This window comes from Sceloporus occidentalis, unplaced genomic scaffold (assembly GCF_023333645.1).
Source record: "Sceloporus occidentalis isolate IW3139 unplaced genomic scaffold, rSceOcc1.0.p SCAF_3, whole genome shotgun sequence".
Classification (NCBI taxonomy): Eukaryota; Metazoa; Chordata; class Lepidosauria; order Squamata; family Phrynosomatidae; genus Sceloporus; species Sceloporus occidentalis.
In genome coordinates, this window is record NW_028316983.1 from 241,363,710 (window position 1) to 241,383,803 (window position 20,094).

Genomic DNA, 20,094 nt, shown 5'->3' on the forward strand with positions numbered 1-20,094 from the left:
TGCAAACAACACATGAACTAAGTGCAGCTGAAACGCAGCCACAGATTATGCAAAACATACATGAACATCATTGCTAGTACCTCGCCTGACCCCCATTCTATGGTAATTAATGGAATTAACGTCTGCTGCTTGAATATAAAACCTACCAAGCGACAAACAGCTGGAACACAGCCCTGCAGAATGGCTTATACCAAGAGGATGTTCTGATCCTTGCTGTCAACAATTCTGCTCTGATGCTCATACAGACACTCATACAAAAAAGAAGAAGAAAAGGATTGTTGAAGAGAGAAAAAAATCAGCAATATCCTCAGCTTTTTAAACTATTTTCAGATCCCCTCTGGAGGTTGATAGATAAAAGGAAAGCCAGGTTACAGCCAGCTCTGTCTGATAATGCATGGTCTTGTCAAGCCCTCTTTAGCAAATTACGTTTTCAGAAGAATATTCAGAAGGTTCTTCCTACCTGCAGCATGGTGTGATTGCTGAAGTTTCCCACTTATGGTGACCCTAAGGAAAACCTGTCATGTGGTTTCCTTGGCAAGATTTGTTCAGAGGAGCTTTTCCATTGCTGTCTCTTGAAGCTGAGAGAGTGTGACTTGCCCAAGGCCACCCACTGGGTTTACACAGTCAAGCAGGAAGTTGTAGTCCGACACTCAAACCACTATACCACGTTGGCTCCGCAACATGTTATATAGCACTGAATTTTACCTGCAACAGAAATGGGACATAAATTTCCACCTGTTCCATGGATTATGGTGGTAGGGGCACTGGAATACATTCAAGGTCACCAGCCCTTTTGAGAACATGGTCTTCCATGGAATGGAGTGTGGCTTTTCGATTATACCTGATGGCACTCAGGGCCAGAGAGATGCCCTAACCAGAGATTGCCACATTCAGTCTTGAAGAGACAGCAAGAAAATTTCAATGGGTATAATCCAACAGAGGTATTGAATCAGTGGAAGCAGTAATTGTACTCTGAAATATCCAAATTTTAAGGAGGTGCTTTTGAGATTTGGAAAAGGAAAAGATTTGGTCTTGTGGGCCAGAGACCAATTGAGGAGGTTTAGAATGTGCTATGCTCAATCTTCAAAAACATGAGAAAGTCCAAGGTGTTAAGAATAAACAGTGGGAATAAGGTTGCTACTTCTTCCCTACCTCAATCTGCCTAACACCAGGACCAAAGAGAGTCACCAGGTTTGAGTGCTGGAGTACGACTCTGGAAGACCAGGGTTCAAATCCCCATTCAGCCATGGAAACCCACTTGATGCCCTGGGCAAGTCACACTCTCTCAATCTCAGAGGAAGGCAATGGCAAACGCCTCTGAACATATCTTTTGATGAAAACCTCATGATTAGTTTGCCTTAGTGAAAACATAAATCAAACCATTTTAAGACACGCAACAATGGCAGCAACAACCCTTTGGGAATAAGATACAAATGTGGACAGTCAAAGATTGAAAAATCTTTGCACTATAACTACCAGAATCCTGTTGTAGTGGTGGAGGAATCCAAAGAGTTATGCTGCCCAAAAGTACATTTTCCAAGCATTAGGTATAATCATGTGAGTCTTGCAGTGTTTAAATGCTCAACAAAACACTTGCAGATTCTCTTAGGTTCCATCTCACTTTATTTGTGTTATGTCATTGTTCATTGCTCTTTGTAATAAGAAAAATAATATTTTTGTAATAAAATTAGGTTGTGGTCACAATAGACCAAGTTGGAGATGGAAACTAACAAGTTAAAATCAATGGAGTGATTAAGTTAGAAATTTTCTGACAAAGTTTAATTAAATTTTGTTTTTAACTGAAGGAACTGATTGACATTGGAATTCCAGAATGAAGTCACTGATTATTATATTAATGAATTAAATTGTAGACAGTGTTAAAGAGCCAACTTTTTTTTTTTTTAAAGCAGTGTTTCATTTCAAGGTTAAACACTTCTAAAACAATAAATGCAGCTTAGAAGGGAGGTGGTCTCCCTTAAATCTAGGTGGTCTTTCTGTACCTTATAGAGGATGTAGATTTGAATTCAGAGTACTGGTTTTTGAACCTCAAGACCCTCGAACTTTTGCTGGGATATGCATGAACATAAGAAATAATATAGTAAAATAATAATAATCGTGGGTGGCATTTTTTAGCTTCATTCTTGTAAGGCTTTTAGTCCAGACACTGAATTGACATTAAAATGGCAATTTTATATAAATGTAATAGTTACATTTCTCCATTTAAACATAAATGCAGATTTGTTTAACTTGCTAGGAATTAAAGAAACGTATCAACCATTTTCAACCAAGTTTCCAATCTCTGGGTAGGAAACAAAGAGGATGGGCCTACACTGTTCCATGCTTGAAATAGCCCCGGAGCCAAATGAATTGTGTCCCATTCTTAGGGTGCATCTATACTGTGAAAATAATGACATTTGATACCACTTTAAGTGCTGTATCTCCATCCTATGGAATCCTGGGATTTGCAGTTTACAAGGCCTTTAGTCTTTTCTGCCAAAGAGTGCTGGTGCCTCACAAAACTACAGATCCCAGAATTCTGTAGGATGGAGCCATGGCAGTTAAAGTGGTGTCAATGGACTTTACCGCACAGGGCTCCTTAACAGTCCAAAAGGTGCTGGGAAGGAAATAAAACGAGTGGGGAACACATTTTATTGCACACAGGACTGTTCTGAACAGTTCTCAAAAATCGCATCCTTTGGGATGGATTAGGAAGGAAAGGGAAGGAAATGGAAAGGAATGGGGACTTCTGTGTCCAGTAAAATGTGTCCCTCACTCGTTCCCCACTCATTCCCGGCCCTTTAGTTCTGTTCTCATCCCGTGCCTGGAACCCCTGTGAGGTAAGGTCCAAAGTCAAACTGCAATATTTCTACAGTGTAGATGCACCCCCAGTGAGCTTTTTGTTTGCTAGCATGGATGACAGAAGGCAGCAGTGAGAAACATTGACATCTCTTTCGCCAGTAGACCTCTAGCAAAGACTTGAAAAATGTTCACTATTTTAATTGTCCACAATTAGAATTATAGAGTCATGGGGTTAGAAGAGACCACAAGGGCCATCCATTCCAAACACTTGCCATGCAGGCACACTGGCAAAGTCCTTCCAAGAGATAGTCATTCAATATTTGTGAGCTGCCTTGTTGTCTTTTTCTGGGAGAAAAGTGCCCTAGAAATGAAATAAATGAATGATACACTTCTATTTAAATTCCCCCAAAGAAGATGAATCCACCATACCACTGTGAAACAACTCTTACTGTCAGGACGTTCTTTCTAATGCTTAGGTGGCATTTCTTTTCTTTCAATGTGAAACCATTGGTTTGTATTTTAGTCTCCAGAGCAGTATGTTTCCATCTTGTTCCACCTCCAACATGGCATTCATTCAAATATTTAGAAGTGTATATCCTATCACCTCTCAGTCTTCTCTTCCCATGCAAACATTCTCAATTTCCTAAGCCATTCCGCTTAGGATATGGTTTCCAGACCCCAGTTCTCCTGATCTAATATTGCCCTGAGGCACTGTGAGAAATTTAAATGTTGAGTTGCCCAAAGAACCACACACTTGGGATGGTGGTAGTCAGGACTGATGTCAGCATTGGGCTGTGCCATATCACAGAGGCCCAACAACTGTCTGATAATATCCTGATGTGACAAAATATGCCCATATAGTTCCACCTATTAAATGATAAGGATGATAGGTAGTGTGATCAGGGTGTGTTTTAATGGTTCAATTGCTGCAAATGACCCAGGTCCCAATATTTTGAGGGACCTTTGGTATCCTCAAATTATGCCATTTTTCATTGTGCATGCAAAATGGCATAAATTGCATGCAAAATCCACAAATTGTGCATGCTTTTCGCAAAGTAAGGTATTCAAAGAAATATGGTATCCAAGGCATGGATTTGTTCATGGATGTGCATGATGGGCATTTGTTGATTGCACATAGTTGTTAATTTCCCATTGTGCATGGAAGCAATACAGATTTGGTTGTGTATTAAGTAGCACATTGTTTTTACCTTGGTTCAATTGTGCAGTGTTACCCTTCATCCTACAAGGGTTGTATTATCCAATTGATGAAAAAAGCAACTACATTCCAGGTTGTATATTATCCCTTGGGAGGTGAATGAAGCTAGTTCACATTAAAATATTGTTCAAATGCATTGCTGAAACAAACAAACAAATAGGATGGGCCTACACTGAAATTCATACAAAACATAAAGCAAAGATAATTAAAGCAAAAATGAATGAAAAAAGTGGCTTTTGAAACACACACACACACACACACACACACACACACACACACACACACAATTTCTCTGGTTAGAATAGGTCCATAAATGCTTTGGTGTAGCCCAATTCAGACAATGTATATGGACCTATTAACATGGGAATGTGTTTATCCAAAATTGGAAAACAGCATGAAATCACATCATCAGCCATAAAACTCAGCTGGTGACCAGCCAGTTGCTGCCTTTCTGCATAGCCTACCTCTCAAAGTTGTGTAGGAAAGAGACAGGTGATGATGCATATTTTGTGCAATTGCCTTTTCCACGGTTCTGGGAACAAGATAGATGCAGACTTCTACATATTTCACCTGATGTCATCTGAATAGAGCTGAAATCTTCTTGTTTAGAATGATTTCAGAAATCTTTCTTACAGATGCTAGGGTTTCTGCCTGAAATTCTCTGACCAGTGAGCTACTTAGGTCAGTGTGAACTTAGACCTTAAATGCTTCTCCAGGATCTGAACATACAGATGCTGCCCATTGTATGTTTTAGTCAGTATGAAGTTTCTGGATTGATCAGGCATTGTAAGTTAGTAAATAAATAAATAAATAAATACACACAAACACACACACACACACACACACACACACACCTTGACAATGCATTCCTTCTTAAAATGGGATGCTTTAGGAAGTCTTCAAAGAATTCTCTGATCATTCAGCTTAAAACTTAAAGAACCACCTACTAGCCCTTTTCGCTCCTTGGTGGTAGTGTGTGTGTGTGTGTGTGTGTGTGTGTGTGTGTGTGTGTGTATAAAAGCTTTGTCTTTCAAAAAGAATGAGGCCTCCCTCCCCCTGCCCAAAGCAAGAAAAGGTGGGAAAGACAGAAGAGGACTGAGTGGGTTCAAGAAGAATCAAAGCAAAGCTGGACTTTGCCCCATTTCAATTCTGTTTGTAGCAATTCAAGTGATGATGATATATATGTACAGTGGACCCTAGTTATATGCTGGGGTTTGGTTCCAAGATTCCCCATGTATAACAAAATCTGTGGATGCTCAAGTCCCATTAAATATAACGACACAGCAAAATGGTGTCCCTTATAAAAAATGGAAAATCAAGGTTTGATATTTGAAATTTATACTTTTTTGAACATTTTCATACTGTGCATGCTTAAGTCCGTATATAAAAAATCCGTGTATAAGAAGGGCCGACTGTATATATACATAGTGGAACACTGATAGAATCATAGAGTTCAACAAGATTGCAAGGGCAATCTAGTCCAACCATCTTTCATTGTTGAAGAACTGTAGAGTAACCTTGTAGCAATTTGAGAATAACAAAACATTCTTTTTCTCAGGCATTCTCAAAGATACTAGACGGTTTCTTTATATCTCTTACTGTTTACTCATGATTTACTCTACTAAAACCATACAGCTTTTATCACCTGTACTGCTGTCAAGCCAGACATCACTCATCCTATAAGTTGTGCATTTTGGGTTTGGGTTTGGGTTGTTTGCTTGGTGAGGGTTGGGTTTTCTTTTGCCTAATGCACAAGTTAACAGTCATGTATCACTTAATACTAGCTTCAGTATCTGGCCTGAGGGACCTTGGATGGAGAACATAGGTCTAGGATAGAGTCAGCAGTGAAGTCAAAGGATTCTTGGAGCCCTCAACTCTATGAAAGCAAATGTTATTCCTCATTTGACTAGGGCTGCATCTACACAGTAAACGTAATGCCACAGCCATGCTATGAAATTCTGGGATTTGTAGTTTTGTGAGATATTTAGCCTGTTCTGGTTCCACAATAAACTACACATCCTGGGATTCTGTAGCATTGAGACATGGCAGTTAAAGTGTTTTCAAATGGCATTACTTCTGCAGTCAGGCGGCAGCCCAAGAGTATTACACAAGTGGATCAAAGTGTCTATGAAGGATGGTGGATGAAGATGTGCATCTTGAGATCTCATTCAGATGTTAAGTTTCTGCATCCCATTCTGATAAACCAGCAGTATGTGGTAAGTGAAAAACAAGACAAAGCATAATTACAGGAGTGATTTTGCCATCCTGATGCGGGAGTCACAGAGTGGCACCAGGCCAGTAGTCTAATTGAATAGAGGAAGAGCGTACAAATGGACCACGGAAAGAGAATCAATTTTAATGTAATCCCATTTACTAATCAAAAGGGGAGTAAGGGATTATGTTGGCAAGCAAATGTCTGCACATACTTGTCAGGGCTAATTGATAAAGAGGGCTTTGTTTTAATTAAGATACAAAGCATACAACCTCTGGTCTAATTTTAGCTCAAAATGATCACTTTGTTGATTGAGAATGTGTTAGCAGTCCTTGTGTCTCTGATGGATTACCCAGGTTGTAACTTTATTAACCAAGCAGGATTCAGTTTCCAGATCCAGATCTGACTGTCTGTAATGATGCCCTTATTCCCTTCCCCTCATCATTGTCATAGTATGAATGACAGTGCAGTCTACTAAACTTGCAGTCTTACACATAGAATACTACATTCCTATTATTAATTATTAATATTGATTCCTATCTAGACACAAAGTTTATCAAGTTCATTAATACTTCTTGGATGAAACAAACTCAGAGTACCAATGTGAAGCAAAATACATCTACAATCTTTCCCACAAGCTTAAGTGGGTAATGAGGAGGAAGACTTCTCTAATTAACATTGGGTGGGACTACAATTTGATTAGAGAGCCAGCACGGTGTAGCAACAGCAGCTTCATTTATATACTGCTTCATACTGAACTTCATACTGAACTACTGGTGTAGTGGTTTCAGCATTGGACTGGGACTCTGGGGAACAGGGGTTTGAATCCTGGCTTGGCTAATGGGTGACCTTAGACAAGTCACACACTCTCAGCCTCAGAGCATGGCAATGGCAAAGCCCTCTGAAGAAACATGCAAAAAAAAAAAAAAACCCTCATGATAGACTTGCTTTAGGATTGTCATAAGTCAGAAATGACTTGAAGGCACACAAGAACAACGAGAAACAATTTGATTACACAGAGACTACATACACAAAAATTGCAAGACAGGAGATTCTGACTAAACATTGGGAATAATTTCCTGTTAATCATGGAATAGCCTATTTCAGAAGATGGCAGACTCTCCTCTACTGGAGGTTTTTAAATGAAGTCTAGACAGACCCCTCTAGGATGCCTTAGCTGTGGATGCCTGCAAGGCAGGGGATCAGATTGGATGTCCCTTGAGATACTTTCCAACACTATGAATCTAGAGCAATTGAAATCTTGGATCCCACCTTACACTCGGATCCCAACTAACACTTGCTCTTTTTAAAATAAAATGAAATGCACTGAGTTCTGAGCACACAAAGCATTCCTTGGGATTATACACATCTGGCATTACCATTTGATTTCCAACCATAAAGACCTCTGCCTGATATTCTAAATGGCCAGTACTAGTCACAACTCCTCCCAGCAAGTGGATATGGCATAATGCATATTCCATTGTTCTCCACAATGCAGTTACTTCCTTCCAGGAAAAACAACAGCAGCAACAACAACAAACACTGGGGTTCTTACAGCTCATAGCTCAAGATACTCTGAAGCTTAAATATTTATAAGCCTATAATTGATATGATTTGCAAATTTGTTTACCAGCCCATTCATGATCTGAGAAATTCAGTGTACCTTGTAATTAAAACATGTGCATTTCTTAGCATCATTCATGAAATGTGATCTCTGGTAAATGGAAGACCCTCCATCAATAGGAAAAGAAAGAAGTCTAGTAATCTAGGCAGGTCAAAATATGCTTAACTTCATATTATGAAATTATACTTGATCCTTATAAAGGTATTGGTTTCCTGCACATTGGATTTTGGATTTTATTTTACTTTTCTTGCTGGGTGAGATTAGAAGAGTTTCCTTTTGTGTAAATTCATTCAGTTAAAAAAATGCAATTATTGTGCAGAAACTTTTTTTGTAGGAAGGAAAAAAAACCAAATTAGTTTTGAATAATAATATAATTCTTTAATTTTCTTCTGGAAGGATGCAAAGAATACTTTATGCTGTTCTATTCTTGATATGATAGGATCATTGAAAACCACAGTTTTTGAAGCCTATCTGCAGAATATACACATGCCTTTTTTAAAGAAAGAAAGAAAGTAATTTTTTAAATAGAAAACAACATTTTCTGTGTAGAAAATGCTGTTTCCTATGCAGTAAATATCCACCACCCTCAAATGTTGTACAAAATGAGTTCCAAACTGGAAAGATTCTTATCCATCTATGATTATTCTTCTCATCAATGTTTCTCAACACAGAGAAAACATGCTTTTCAACCCCCCCCAACCCCCATTATCTTTGAATATTCTTTCCATCCTTAAGTTTGATATATCAAATCTATTGCTTCCCCTAGAAACTGTGGGTTTTGTGCAAGATATAATAATGTCTCTGCAAGAGGAAAAAAAGGAATGTATACTTAAACAGGTGAGCCAGTAGGATGCAGTGATTTGAGAGTAGGACTATGACTCTGGAGACTAGGGTATGAATCCTTGGCGTGAATTTAGCCAAGTCACACTATCTCAGCCTCAGATGATGGCAATGGCAAACCCCTTCTGAAGAAACTTGCCAAGAAAACTCTGAGTTAAGTTCCCCTTAGGGTTGCCATAAGTCAGGAACAACATGGAGGCACAGAACAGGAAACAACAAAATACTTAAACAGAACTTTCTCAAAAATAAATAAATCTCCAAATGTGAAAGATTTCAGAATGGTTAACATTTTTTTCACCAAGTGAAGTGCCTCAATATGTCATCCTCTTTGAGGATGAGGACAATTGTGAGTATTATTTTCATCCCTAAGATAGTGGTTTACTGTGTTACACTATTCTGTCCCCAATGCTGTTCAACATTTACATGAAGCAGCTGGATGAGATAATCCGGAGGCATGGGATGGGGTGTTATCAGTACGCTGATGACACCCAAATATATTTATCTATGTCTCAGACTGATGTAGTGACTAAGGATGGCGCCTCTCCTCTGAATGCCTGTCTTAGTTTGGTAATTGACTGGATGAGGGAAAACAAACTCAGTTGCAATCCAGGTAAACTTGCAATAAAGGCCCCTAATCTGGGAATGGTGTTATGTAAGCCAGTTCTGGGTGGGGTCACACTTCCACTGAAGGACTTTGTCTGCAGCTTGGGGGTGCCCCTGGACCCGTCGCTCCAACGGACGGCTCAGGTGGATGTGACGGTCAGGAGCACTTGCTATCAGCTTCGGCTGATACATCAGCTGCATCCCTTCCTGGCGCAGGGAGATCTTGAAACAGTAGTACATGCTTTGGTAACCTCTTGACTCAACTTCTGCAACGCACTCTACATGGGGCTACCCTTGTTCCAAGTTCAGAAGCTTCAACTGGTACAAAACATGGCAGCCAGGCCAGTCACAGGCACATCCAGAGCTGCCCATATTACACCGGTTCTAAAATCTCTCCACTGGCTGCCTTTCAGCTTCCGGGCAAGGTACAAGATGTTGGTTTTAACCTTTAAAGCCCTACATGGCTTGGATCTTGACTACTTGCGGGAGTGCCTACTTCCATACAATTCACCCTGCACACTTCAGTCCTTTGGGAAGAATCTGCTACAACCTAAGAAGACCAGACTTTCAGCAATGACCCAGAGGACCTTCTCATCAGCTGCTCTCAGCTTCTGGAATGACCTGCTGGACAAGATCCACCATATTACCACCTTAGAAGCCTTTAAAAAGCTATTAAGATGGATCTCTTCTGGCAACCCTTCCCAGACTAGGTTAGATCCATTAGATTCATCAGACTTGTCTCCCCCCTCTATTGATACCGACAACAAATTGATTGATACCATCACCCCTGATTCCCCCTCCTCTAGAGAAAGATTCATTTCTTGCACTAATCTGCCCAAAATGTTAATGTATTCCTATTGGATAGTTTAAAATTTTTTGATGTTTAATCTTTTTTTATAGGCTGATCACTGTTTTTATCACTGGGGGGGAGGGTTGGGGTTTGGGGGGGTTTAAATTTTATTTTTTTATTGTTCGATGTTTTATTTATACTGTTGGAATCCGCTTTGCTTCCTTTCTGAAAAAGCAGAATGCAAATTATTATTATTATTATTATTATTATTATTATTATTATTTTAGAGGGACAGTGTTTCTCCCAATTAATGGAGATCACTGCTGCCTTGTCTCTTTGGTCCTTTGGATATGCACAGCCCAATGCCCACATGAGTAGATCATTTCCAGGAGCTGCTGAGGAGTGGTTGGGTGGGTGGGTGGGTGGGTGTGCAAATAAGCAGAAGGCTGTAGTAAGTGGATTATCCATAAACTAGAACCACTGAGCCAGTCAAAAGGTTGCTGAAAGTCAGAGAAAGCACATCCTGTGATCTTAACACCTTCCCGTCTGCCTCCTCTTTCTCCTGCAATGTCGTCATAGAGAAATTTAATCTGGTAAATCCTTTTGGCTGCCTTTATCTGCACATGCCTAAATCTTTAAAAAATAAAATGTAATAAGCAAATGAGTAAAAGAGAAAAAACTATTTCAGGCTGAATCCTTAATGCAAGCAGATGGCTATTGAACCTATTAGCTTCTCTCTGAAAATCCATTTAAACAGAAAAGAAAGATAGCAAAAGTGACTTATTGGCAGATGACATTTGTCTTCAAGGTTCTCAGAAAAAAATCCCTATGGAGCTATTACTGTTCTCCCTCATGGGACAACCATCCATTATTATTAATGATATTTTTAAAGGTCCCCCCCCCCATTGAAATGCAGTGCAGAGGCCATCTTTCCTGTCATTTTGCAGGAAAACAAAACAAAACTCAGGTGAGCAGTGTAGGCTGAGTACATGAGATGCATCCAAAATCACTCCATGTTGAGTTCTCCCCCATTTTTCTGTATTGTAGTCAAATCACTTGACTCATGTAATGATGCCATCTCATGGTTGATTGCCCTGCCCCTAGCAATGACTGTCAATAATGTGAAACAAGCATAGGCTAACACAGTGTGAAAATCAACAGTATGATGCAGCAGCTAAAAAAGCCAATATGATCCTAGGCTGCATCAGTCTGAGTATAGTCTTTAGATCAAGGGAAGTAATAGTGCCACTCCAGTCTGCCTTGGTCAGAGTTCACCTGTGTCCAGTTCTGATTGTATGTACAGCGCTGTGTAAATTTACAGCGCTTTATAAATAAAGGATAATAATAATAATAATAATAATAATAATAATAATAATAATAATAATAATGACACCATAATTCAAGAGGGATATTGATAAGTTGGAGTGTATGTCCAGAGGATAGGAGCCAAAATAGTGAAAGGTCTGGAAACCCTATGAGGAGCAGCATAGGGAGCTGGCTATATTTAGCTGAATATATTTATATAGAGTATATTTAGCTGAATATATTTAGGGGAGACAAAATTAATATTATAGCCATTTTTTAGTATTTGAAGGGATGTCATACTGAAGATGGAGCAAGCTGGTTTTCTGGAGCTCCAGAGAATAGGACATGGAGCACTGGATTCAAACTACAAGAAAAGAGATTCCACCTCAATATTGGGAAGAACTTCCCAACAGTAAGAGCTCTTGACAGTGGAAGATGCTGCCTCAGGGGACTCTCCTTCTTTTGAATTTTTTAAAATGAGGCTGGATGGCCCTCTGTTTGTGGTGCTTTAATGGTATATTCCTGCATGGCAGGGGGTTGGACTGGGTGACCCTTGAGGTCTCTTCCAACTCTATGATCCTATGATCTTAAACCATGGACTAAGTGACTACACATTGCAAATACGAATGGGAGTGTACAACATAGAGAGATGACATTTTAAACACTAACCTCATGTAATTCACCCTGTGTAGCTCTGTCACCAGAACATTTATGTATCTATTATTTATTAAACAACATTTTTCAACTGCTCTTCATCTTCCTGGGTAGCATGATAGTATCCAAACAAGAACAATATTAAAAAAGATTCCACCTAAACATTAGGAGGAACTTATTTACTGTAAAAATTGTTTGACAGTAGAACAGACTGTCTCAGAGAGTGGTAGACTCCTCTTCATTTGAAGAGACGTTGGATCGGCATTCTTCAGGAGCTACATGACAGTAGATTAGACTAAATGATCCTTCTGTGATTCTGGGATACTATGATTCTAGGTAAAGGCAACAGAAATAAAGAAAAGCAGCAGTTACAATAAAACAGGAAGAAATGTGTATATCTGCAAGTTTGTGCTTCATGTAGGGTGCAGGAGGAATAAGGTAAGGATGTAACGTAAGCTAGCTAGGGGTCCATGGAGCTTTCTGACCATGATGCAAACTGGAAGAGAATGCAGAATCACCCAATTGCAGTATTGGAAAAGGGTCAAATTTGGAGTGGTACCTCTCTGTCTAGAATGCTCCAAATCAGGAAGAATCCCATGCTAGCCTTGGCCATCTACAGCCTTAAAATGTTTATGTAAGGATAACCCGGCTGGATCAAACTGAAGGCTCATTTTTCTCAAAGTAATTAGTCAGATGCTTTCATGAATCTAAGAAATAGGGGTGAACAGCAATATCTTCTCGATTTGTTCTGCAGCATACTTCCTCCATGCATGGATATACTATTGAGCTTTAGGGATGCAATTGTTCACTAATTTTCCTTTCTAAGGAAGCAAGGAGTAGACTGAGCACTTTTCTTCTTGGCACAAGAGAGTCTTTGAATATTGCACAGGTTTTGAAGGCTATTCACGGGCATAAAATTTGCATGTGGCATTTGTTAATAGAAAACAACATAGAAACAGGTTTGCCAGACATGTTTTTCAAACATTTTCTGCCCTGTGGATGCTGCCATCACCTCTTACTGGCTTTGGGGAGGGGAGCTACCAGGCAGTGCCTGGTTGCAATTTTCACACCCAGAGGAAGAAAAATGAGGTAACACTCCCAGATCTCTAGTATTGTGCTGGGGACCTGGGACAGGGATCCTATTTCTCTTCTCCCAAGGGTAGGGCTGCAATCAGGATGGTTTCTGCCTTGTTGCCTTCCCTTAGTTTCCTCTCTGCCAGTAAATGGTCCTGGCAGTGCTCCCCAAGGCTTAGCAGTCTGCCAATACTGGATTGGAAGCTAATGAATCTTGTACAACTTTCATTTAAAAAAAGTGGATTGGTTGAAATCCAGTTGCTAACTAAAATTGTTTTAATTGTTGTGCTCATTATGATCTTATCTTGATAAATTATTTATGATTCTAATCTGAATGTGTATTAGTATTGATCAAAGAGAGACTGCAGTCAAGAAGATAACTAGGAATGGAAATGGCAGCTATGAAATAACTGGACAAGATACTAAAGAGTAAAGATATACAGTAGGCCCTTCCCTTATGTGGGGGATCTGTTCCAGACCACCCCACACACGTAAGGGAAATTCCACGTAAACTCAAACCCCATTAAAGCCAATGGGGCTCGTGCTCACAGCGGCATGGCAGTGCAGTGGTGCATGTGTGCATGGGCACATGCGCCATCACTCTTTCAGGCACATGGTGCCATTTCTTTTGGCACAGCTTCCAGCGTATGCTGGAAGCCGTGTAAGGCACACCTGCGGGTGCACTATATAACTGAGCACTAAAGTTAGAATTGTCCAAGCCATTTATTCCCCATCACCATTTACAGATGTGAGAGCTGGACAGTGAAGAAAGCAGATAAGAAGAAAATCAATTCATTTGTGATGGAGTGCTGGAGAAGAATACTAAGGACACCGTGGACTACCCAAAAGAAAAACAAATGGGTCCATGAACAGATCAAGCCTGAACCGTCCTTGGAAATCAAGATGATCAGATTGAGACTGTTGTACTTTGGCCAAATCATGAAAAGGCACAAATTACTGAAAAAGACAATAATACTAGGCAAGGTAGAAGACAGCAGAAAGAGAGGATGACCACATACCAGATGAATAGACTCAATCAAGGAGGTTATAGGCCTGAATCTGCAGGGCCTAAACAGACCAGTGGCTGATAGGGGGACTTGGAGATTTTTCATCCATGAGTCACCATGAGTTGAGGTTGACTTGAGGGCAGCTAACAAAAAACAATTGAATTGTTTAGACTGAACACTGCTCTGAGATCACATGATAAAGGACACAATGTAAACACTGAAATACATACATACATACAGGTCGAGTCTCCCATAGCCGAAATTCATGAGACCAGAAGTGGTTGGGATTTTTTTTAGTTTAGATTTTGAAATGTTTGCATATAAACAGTGATATATCTTGGAAGTGAGACCCAAGTCTAAATATGAAATTTATTATTTATAATTAACTTATGCCCGTATCCTGGGTGTAATTTTATGAACAATATTTTAATAATTTTGTGCATGAAACAATGTTTGTGTACATTGAACCATAAGAAATTGAGGATGTCATTATTTCAGTCATCCATGTGGACAATTTTGGGTTTTGGAATAGTTTGAATTTTGCAATTCCAAATAAGGAAGACTAAACCTGAATATACTGAATCAAGTATTAAGTGATGGCCATAATCCTACACTGAAGAGACAGCGTGTAACTTTATGCTTGTGGAGTTATGTGGCACAATACTGCCTCATACATGAGGATTCCAGATGATAAATTATTAACATGTCATTCTGAATCAACAGATTTAGGGATTCATCCCAATCTTGCCAGTGTTTGAATTGCCAGTTAAATGTGGTCCAGGACCATCATCAATGGATGGCATGACTCATGTCCAATATCCCAACAATGTAAAAGCAGTTTGAGCATGATTCCAAGGGACAATGTGAAACACAATCCCCCCCCCCCCTTCAGAAGTCTCACCAGCAAGTGGGATTATGGATGAATGGTATGTGCTGAATCTCCCATCTGTTGAGGATTCCCTTTAAAGGCCTGATGATGCCAGTGCAGAGTGCCTTGTAACTCCTAAGTCCTTTTGCAGTGCTGTAAATCCCAGTTTGCACATTTCAGAGATGAAAGTGCCATTCAGCTTAAAGAGTGCCTGCTATTTTTATGCAAAGAGAACACCTGCTAGGGATGCCCAGAGTTAATCAGCAGAAGGTATCTTTTTCTCTTGAGTAAAGTGCATTGTTCCTGTTAATGCTATCAGTGATCATTCGGGAAATTATACCAAAAAAAAAAAAAAAACTGCTTTAACATTCTTGCTTCTACAGCTGCACTTGAAGGGAAATTTTAGAAAGCTTTGTACTGCCTTATGGTTACTTGGAGGGTCAAATTAAGTGCTACATGAAGAAAGTAACTTTAAAGAAACTTAAAAGCAATCATAGTGAACCTTGACATTATGTTGAGTCATGGCAATATTTTAATTCTATTTTGTTCTTATGTGCCTTTCAGTTGACTCCAAGAGGTGTTTGCCATTGCTTTCAAGTCGTTTCTAACTTATGGTGACCCTATCATGGGGTTTTCCTGGCAAGATTTGTTCAGAGGAGGTTTTCCATTGTCTTCTGCTGAGACTGAGAAGGTGTGACTTGAGCAAGGTCACCCACTGAGTTTCATGGTTGAGCCAGAATTCAAAGCCTGGTCCCTAGAATCGAAGTCCAACACTCAAACCACTATGCCACACTGGATCCCAAAGTGTTATTAAAGGTAAAGGTAAAGGTAGTCCCTTGACGTGAATGTTTAGTCATAACCGACTGTAGGTGGCGATGCTCATCTCTGTTACTAAGCCGAAGAGACAGCGTTGTCTGAAGACAAATCCAGTTGTCATGTGGCCAGAATGACTGCACACACTGTTACCTTCCCACTGAAGTGGTACCTATTTATCCACTTGCATGTGCATGTTTTTGAAGTGCTGGGTTGGCAGAAGCTGGGACTAGTGACAGGAGCTCACCTGATCATGCAGCACTCGGGCATCGAACTGCCAACCTTCCCATCTTCTGATCATCAGTACTGGCACCTTAACCAATAAGCCACCACATCCCATGCAGTGCTATTGCCCTACACTAAATTATTTTATGGGTGGCTTGAGGAGCTTATCTAGATGCATCCAGATTAAGGAGGAGGGAATAACTTGAGCTAGTCCTCAGTTTTCTGTAAAAAAAAGAGAACTGGTTAATTCTAGGCCAATTTGAGACTAGCTGGTATGTGTATAAGAGGGAGAGAAAGAGAGAAATCCATCATCAACCACAGGGGACTTCATCTCCCATCACATCCAGAACTTTATTTGGCAAGAAGTCACCTTCAAACAGGCTGAATCTGGCATAGCCCTTTCTCAAACCATCTCTCTCCCCCCCCCCCCCCAGACAGCCACATAAATAAATGTGCAATTAATTATTCCCTTGGAAATGCCACTTGAAAAATAGACTAAAAATGTTCATCTCAATTTTCCTTGCAGCTTGTAAAACTAAGAATTAATTATTAAATGGCAATTTTGTATTTATGAAAAGCCCTCCCTCCCTATGGATCTCCAAATGGTTTACACATGCAGCATGCACTCCTTAATCACTTTAACAGGAGCCTCTTAGGCTCATTTAACCAATTTCACTTTCTAAATCCTCTCTAGTGATTACCAAGCTCTAAAAAAAACACACACCATCCGAGAGGCCAAGCCTACTGGAGCCAACTTTTCGCAAACTCACCCATGTATACCTGGTCAAATTAATATAGAACAAGATTGCAAAAATACAGAGGTGTGATGAAGGAGCCCTAGGGATAGAGATGGAGGAGAAATTCATTTGATCTGAATATATGATCAAATATATATATCAGTGTGCAACTTCCGGGCCTAGATGAGAAGCAGGAGGCAGCTGCATGCAAAATCTTTCATTTCAAAAATTTCAGAATGTCATTTTCAGTACTGAACTCTACTCAGAGTATATCTAGTAAGGAAAAGAATACATAAAAATATGTTATATTGAGATAAACCACATGCAAAATGTGCACAGAAATATGTGCAAAAACGCAAATACTAGGAGAAACACACAAGGACATGTGTACAAAATGCAGAATTGTTCTTTTTCTTTTGCCAAATCCACACATTGACACAAAAATGATTCCAAAGGAAAAATGTTGGAAAGGAAATGGCTTAAAGGAATGTGGCTGAAAAAGAAATTTGGTGGATAAAGTGATAAAATAATCATATTTGCCTATCTCTACAAGCAGTATGTAATGCCTTCTGCTCTTGCAACAGACTGTATCCCCCCCAATGTACTATTTGAGGGAGGGGTCCAATCTCAGATTCCCACTACCCAGATGTTATCCACATCTGTGAATAGCATGCGTGTAGTACTATAACATTCCAAGGAAGGGTTACTGTAGCATGAAGATGTAATCCTTTATGAATTTTATTCTTGAAGGAATAAAGAAACAGCATGTAGCAGCTGCCTTCTTACTATGACAAAATTTTCAAAAACTGGGTAGCTTTCAAAGACTCTTTGCAGTTCAGGATTTATTCTGTGCAAAATTTGCCTAGGACATTTTTTGTGCAAAAATACACACAGGAAACAGCATGTTCTGCAAAAAGATTATTTTCTACACAGAAAATGCTGCTTCCTGCCCCCCAATGCTTTCATTATTCTTTTCAAAATTTGCATATTTTTACACAGAAAATAGTACTTTCTCTGCAGGAAACAGCATATTTTTTTTCACCAAAAATAATATTTCTACATGGAATTAGTATTTTTCTACATAGAAAATGATGCTTTCTATACAAAATAGCCACATGCAAATTTTTCACAAAGTTCTAAACTGAAGATTATCATCAGACCAGTTTCTCCTTCTCAATGTTTCCAGTATAGAAACAAGTTTTCCAGTCTTTTCATTTGAATAGTCTTTACATCCCTATTGCAAGAAAGAGGTGTAGGATGGGAGAACACAAAAATAGCATGTAGTCTTAGCCAGGGTGGCCAGAGGTCCTCCTTTCCCAGACATGTCCTACATTTCAGCTTTATATCCGTGGGCATGGGTGGGTCTGGGAAGAATATCAAAAATGTCCTCTATTTTGAGCCATATGTCATCTAGTGCCTCAGCAAGTAAGCAAGAGGTGGCTCAACAGATTTATTACTGCTGCAGCTGCAGCAAAGGGCTTGATAGTTTTTGGCAAGCAATAAACATAACCAGAATTTTTATCTTTGCAATAATATACCCTAATGACTACAGAAAAATTGTTTCCTGCATTGGAGAGTAAAATTAAATGTTGAGGATTCAGGAACGTTTCAGGCTTCAGAGACAGGAATTTAAGCCCAAAGAAGGGGTGAGAAGACTGCTGTTGACCATGTGATGGTTTTGTTTATGTGTATATGTGTGTGTGTTTTCTGATGAAAGCATGGAAAAGAAAGGAGAAGCTGGGTAACTGAAGCAGATCAGTAGCACTGAGCATAAGGGGGGGGGGGTGAAAGTGTGGGATTTGGGTTGAGGTAGAAACAGGAGAAATGAGAGAGCAAATGAGAAAACTGTAAATGAAAGCGACAATTTCAATGTAGAGTCTGTCCAGGGTTGTTGCTTGTCAGGTACAACTTTAAGCATTTGTTTTGCTCAGAGTTCTATAAGCATATTGCAAGCCAACAAGGCATTTTAACGAAGATTGGGTCATCAGAAAAATATGGCTGAGTACATAATAAAATACAATATGTGTAAAATAGCTGTAAATAAACCATATGGAATGAATTTATATATTCATATTAGTGATTTTAGCTTTTATTTCTTGAATGCCCTGTATTTTGTGGTGTCTTGTCCTCCTTGATGGTTATGACATCTGGTCACCCTAGTTCTGGCCAACATGATCAAGGGAGGCTCACTGTCTCATCTCTTCTTCGTATAACTCTGGACCATGAGACTGTCTGCTTTTATTTATTTATTTATTTATTTATTTATTTATTTATTTATGTGGAGAACTATACTGAGCACTCAAGCCTCTTTTGCATGGCTCTCCTTTATCAGTGAGACTTCAAACATAAGTCAAATATAAACAGACATCTGTTTATATTGATATGAAAGGGAAACACAATGCTAATCATTATCTCCTTGTCTGCAACTAAACCATCAGCTCCAAACATTCCTTTTGTCCACATCCCTTCAATTGTTCTTTATTTTCTTTCCTCCTCTTATTGTTTCTCTTCTTCCTAGGCAGCTGCAGATGAAAGTTCAGAACTGGGTTGTACAGATAACCACAGGGAAACTGAGCCTTCCTGGTGCATTTCAAAACAGAGCTTTCTTCTGTTTGAAAACTACCAGAAGAATGCAGAAAACAGTAGCAAGACTGTTTGTTTCCCGTTTTAGAAGTGGGCATTTTGAAGGAATACATTCTGTGCCATGGCAGATGTCTGATGTGCAGTATAGGGAAAGTATTTTGGAGGGATCATTCATGAGCACATTCCTGTTTAAGCATAGGGCAAGCACCCCACAGGCACCATAGGATAGGTAATCCAAGAACATGGACACAAAAGGTTTTCTTGCCCACATCTATGGTTGAAATTCAATGTCTAGCCCCTTTAGGTTTCAGCTGGGAGGTGGAACAGCAAAAGGTTTTATTTTGGTGAAGGGAGAAATCAAATTTACAGCAAAGCATTTCAGTAATAACTGGGGATGTCAATCTTTATCAGTTCCATTCTTGCCAGTAAGAATGAATCACTTTAGCATTTTGTTTTCTCCTTCTTGTGAGAAGAATGTCCCAAACGGTTCTGTTTTCAAAAATCATTTGCCATTCAGACATATTCTGTGCTAAGAATGAAAGAAAGAGTGCATCCACATTAGAAATAATTCAGTTTGACACCACTTTAAGTGCCTAGGGACTTCTGGGATTTGCAGTTTTACAAGGTCTTCAGTCTTTGCTGCCAGTGTGCTGGCACCACACAAAACTACAGATCACAAGAATTTGTAGGATAGAGCCATGCCTGTTAAAGCAGAGTAAAACTGCATTATTTCTATGGTGTAGA

General features: G+C 39.5%; 1 protein-coding gene across 4 annotated transcripts in view; it reads right to left on the reverse strand.

Moving 5' to 3' along the window:
* Positions 1-20,094, reverse strand: part of LOC149317671 (protein FAM135B-like) — a 190,782-nt gene that overhangs the window by 144,310 nt on the left and 26,378 nt on the right. The window contains exon 1 of one of the 4 annotated variants that reach the window (XM_089518013.1): positions 12,227-12,277. The exons of 2 other annotated variants lie outside the window; for them this stretch is intronic. The gene's annotated coding sequence lies outside the window, so the exon portion shown is untranslated. Of the gene's footprint in view, positions 1-460; positions 554-12,226; positions 12,278-20,094 lie in introns of those variants that run through there. One more of the 4 variants, XM_089518011.1, reaches the window with a different exon arrangement.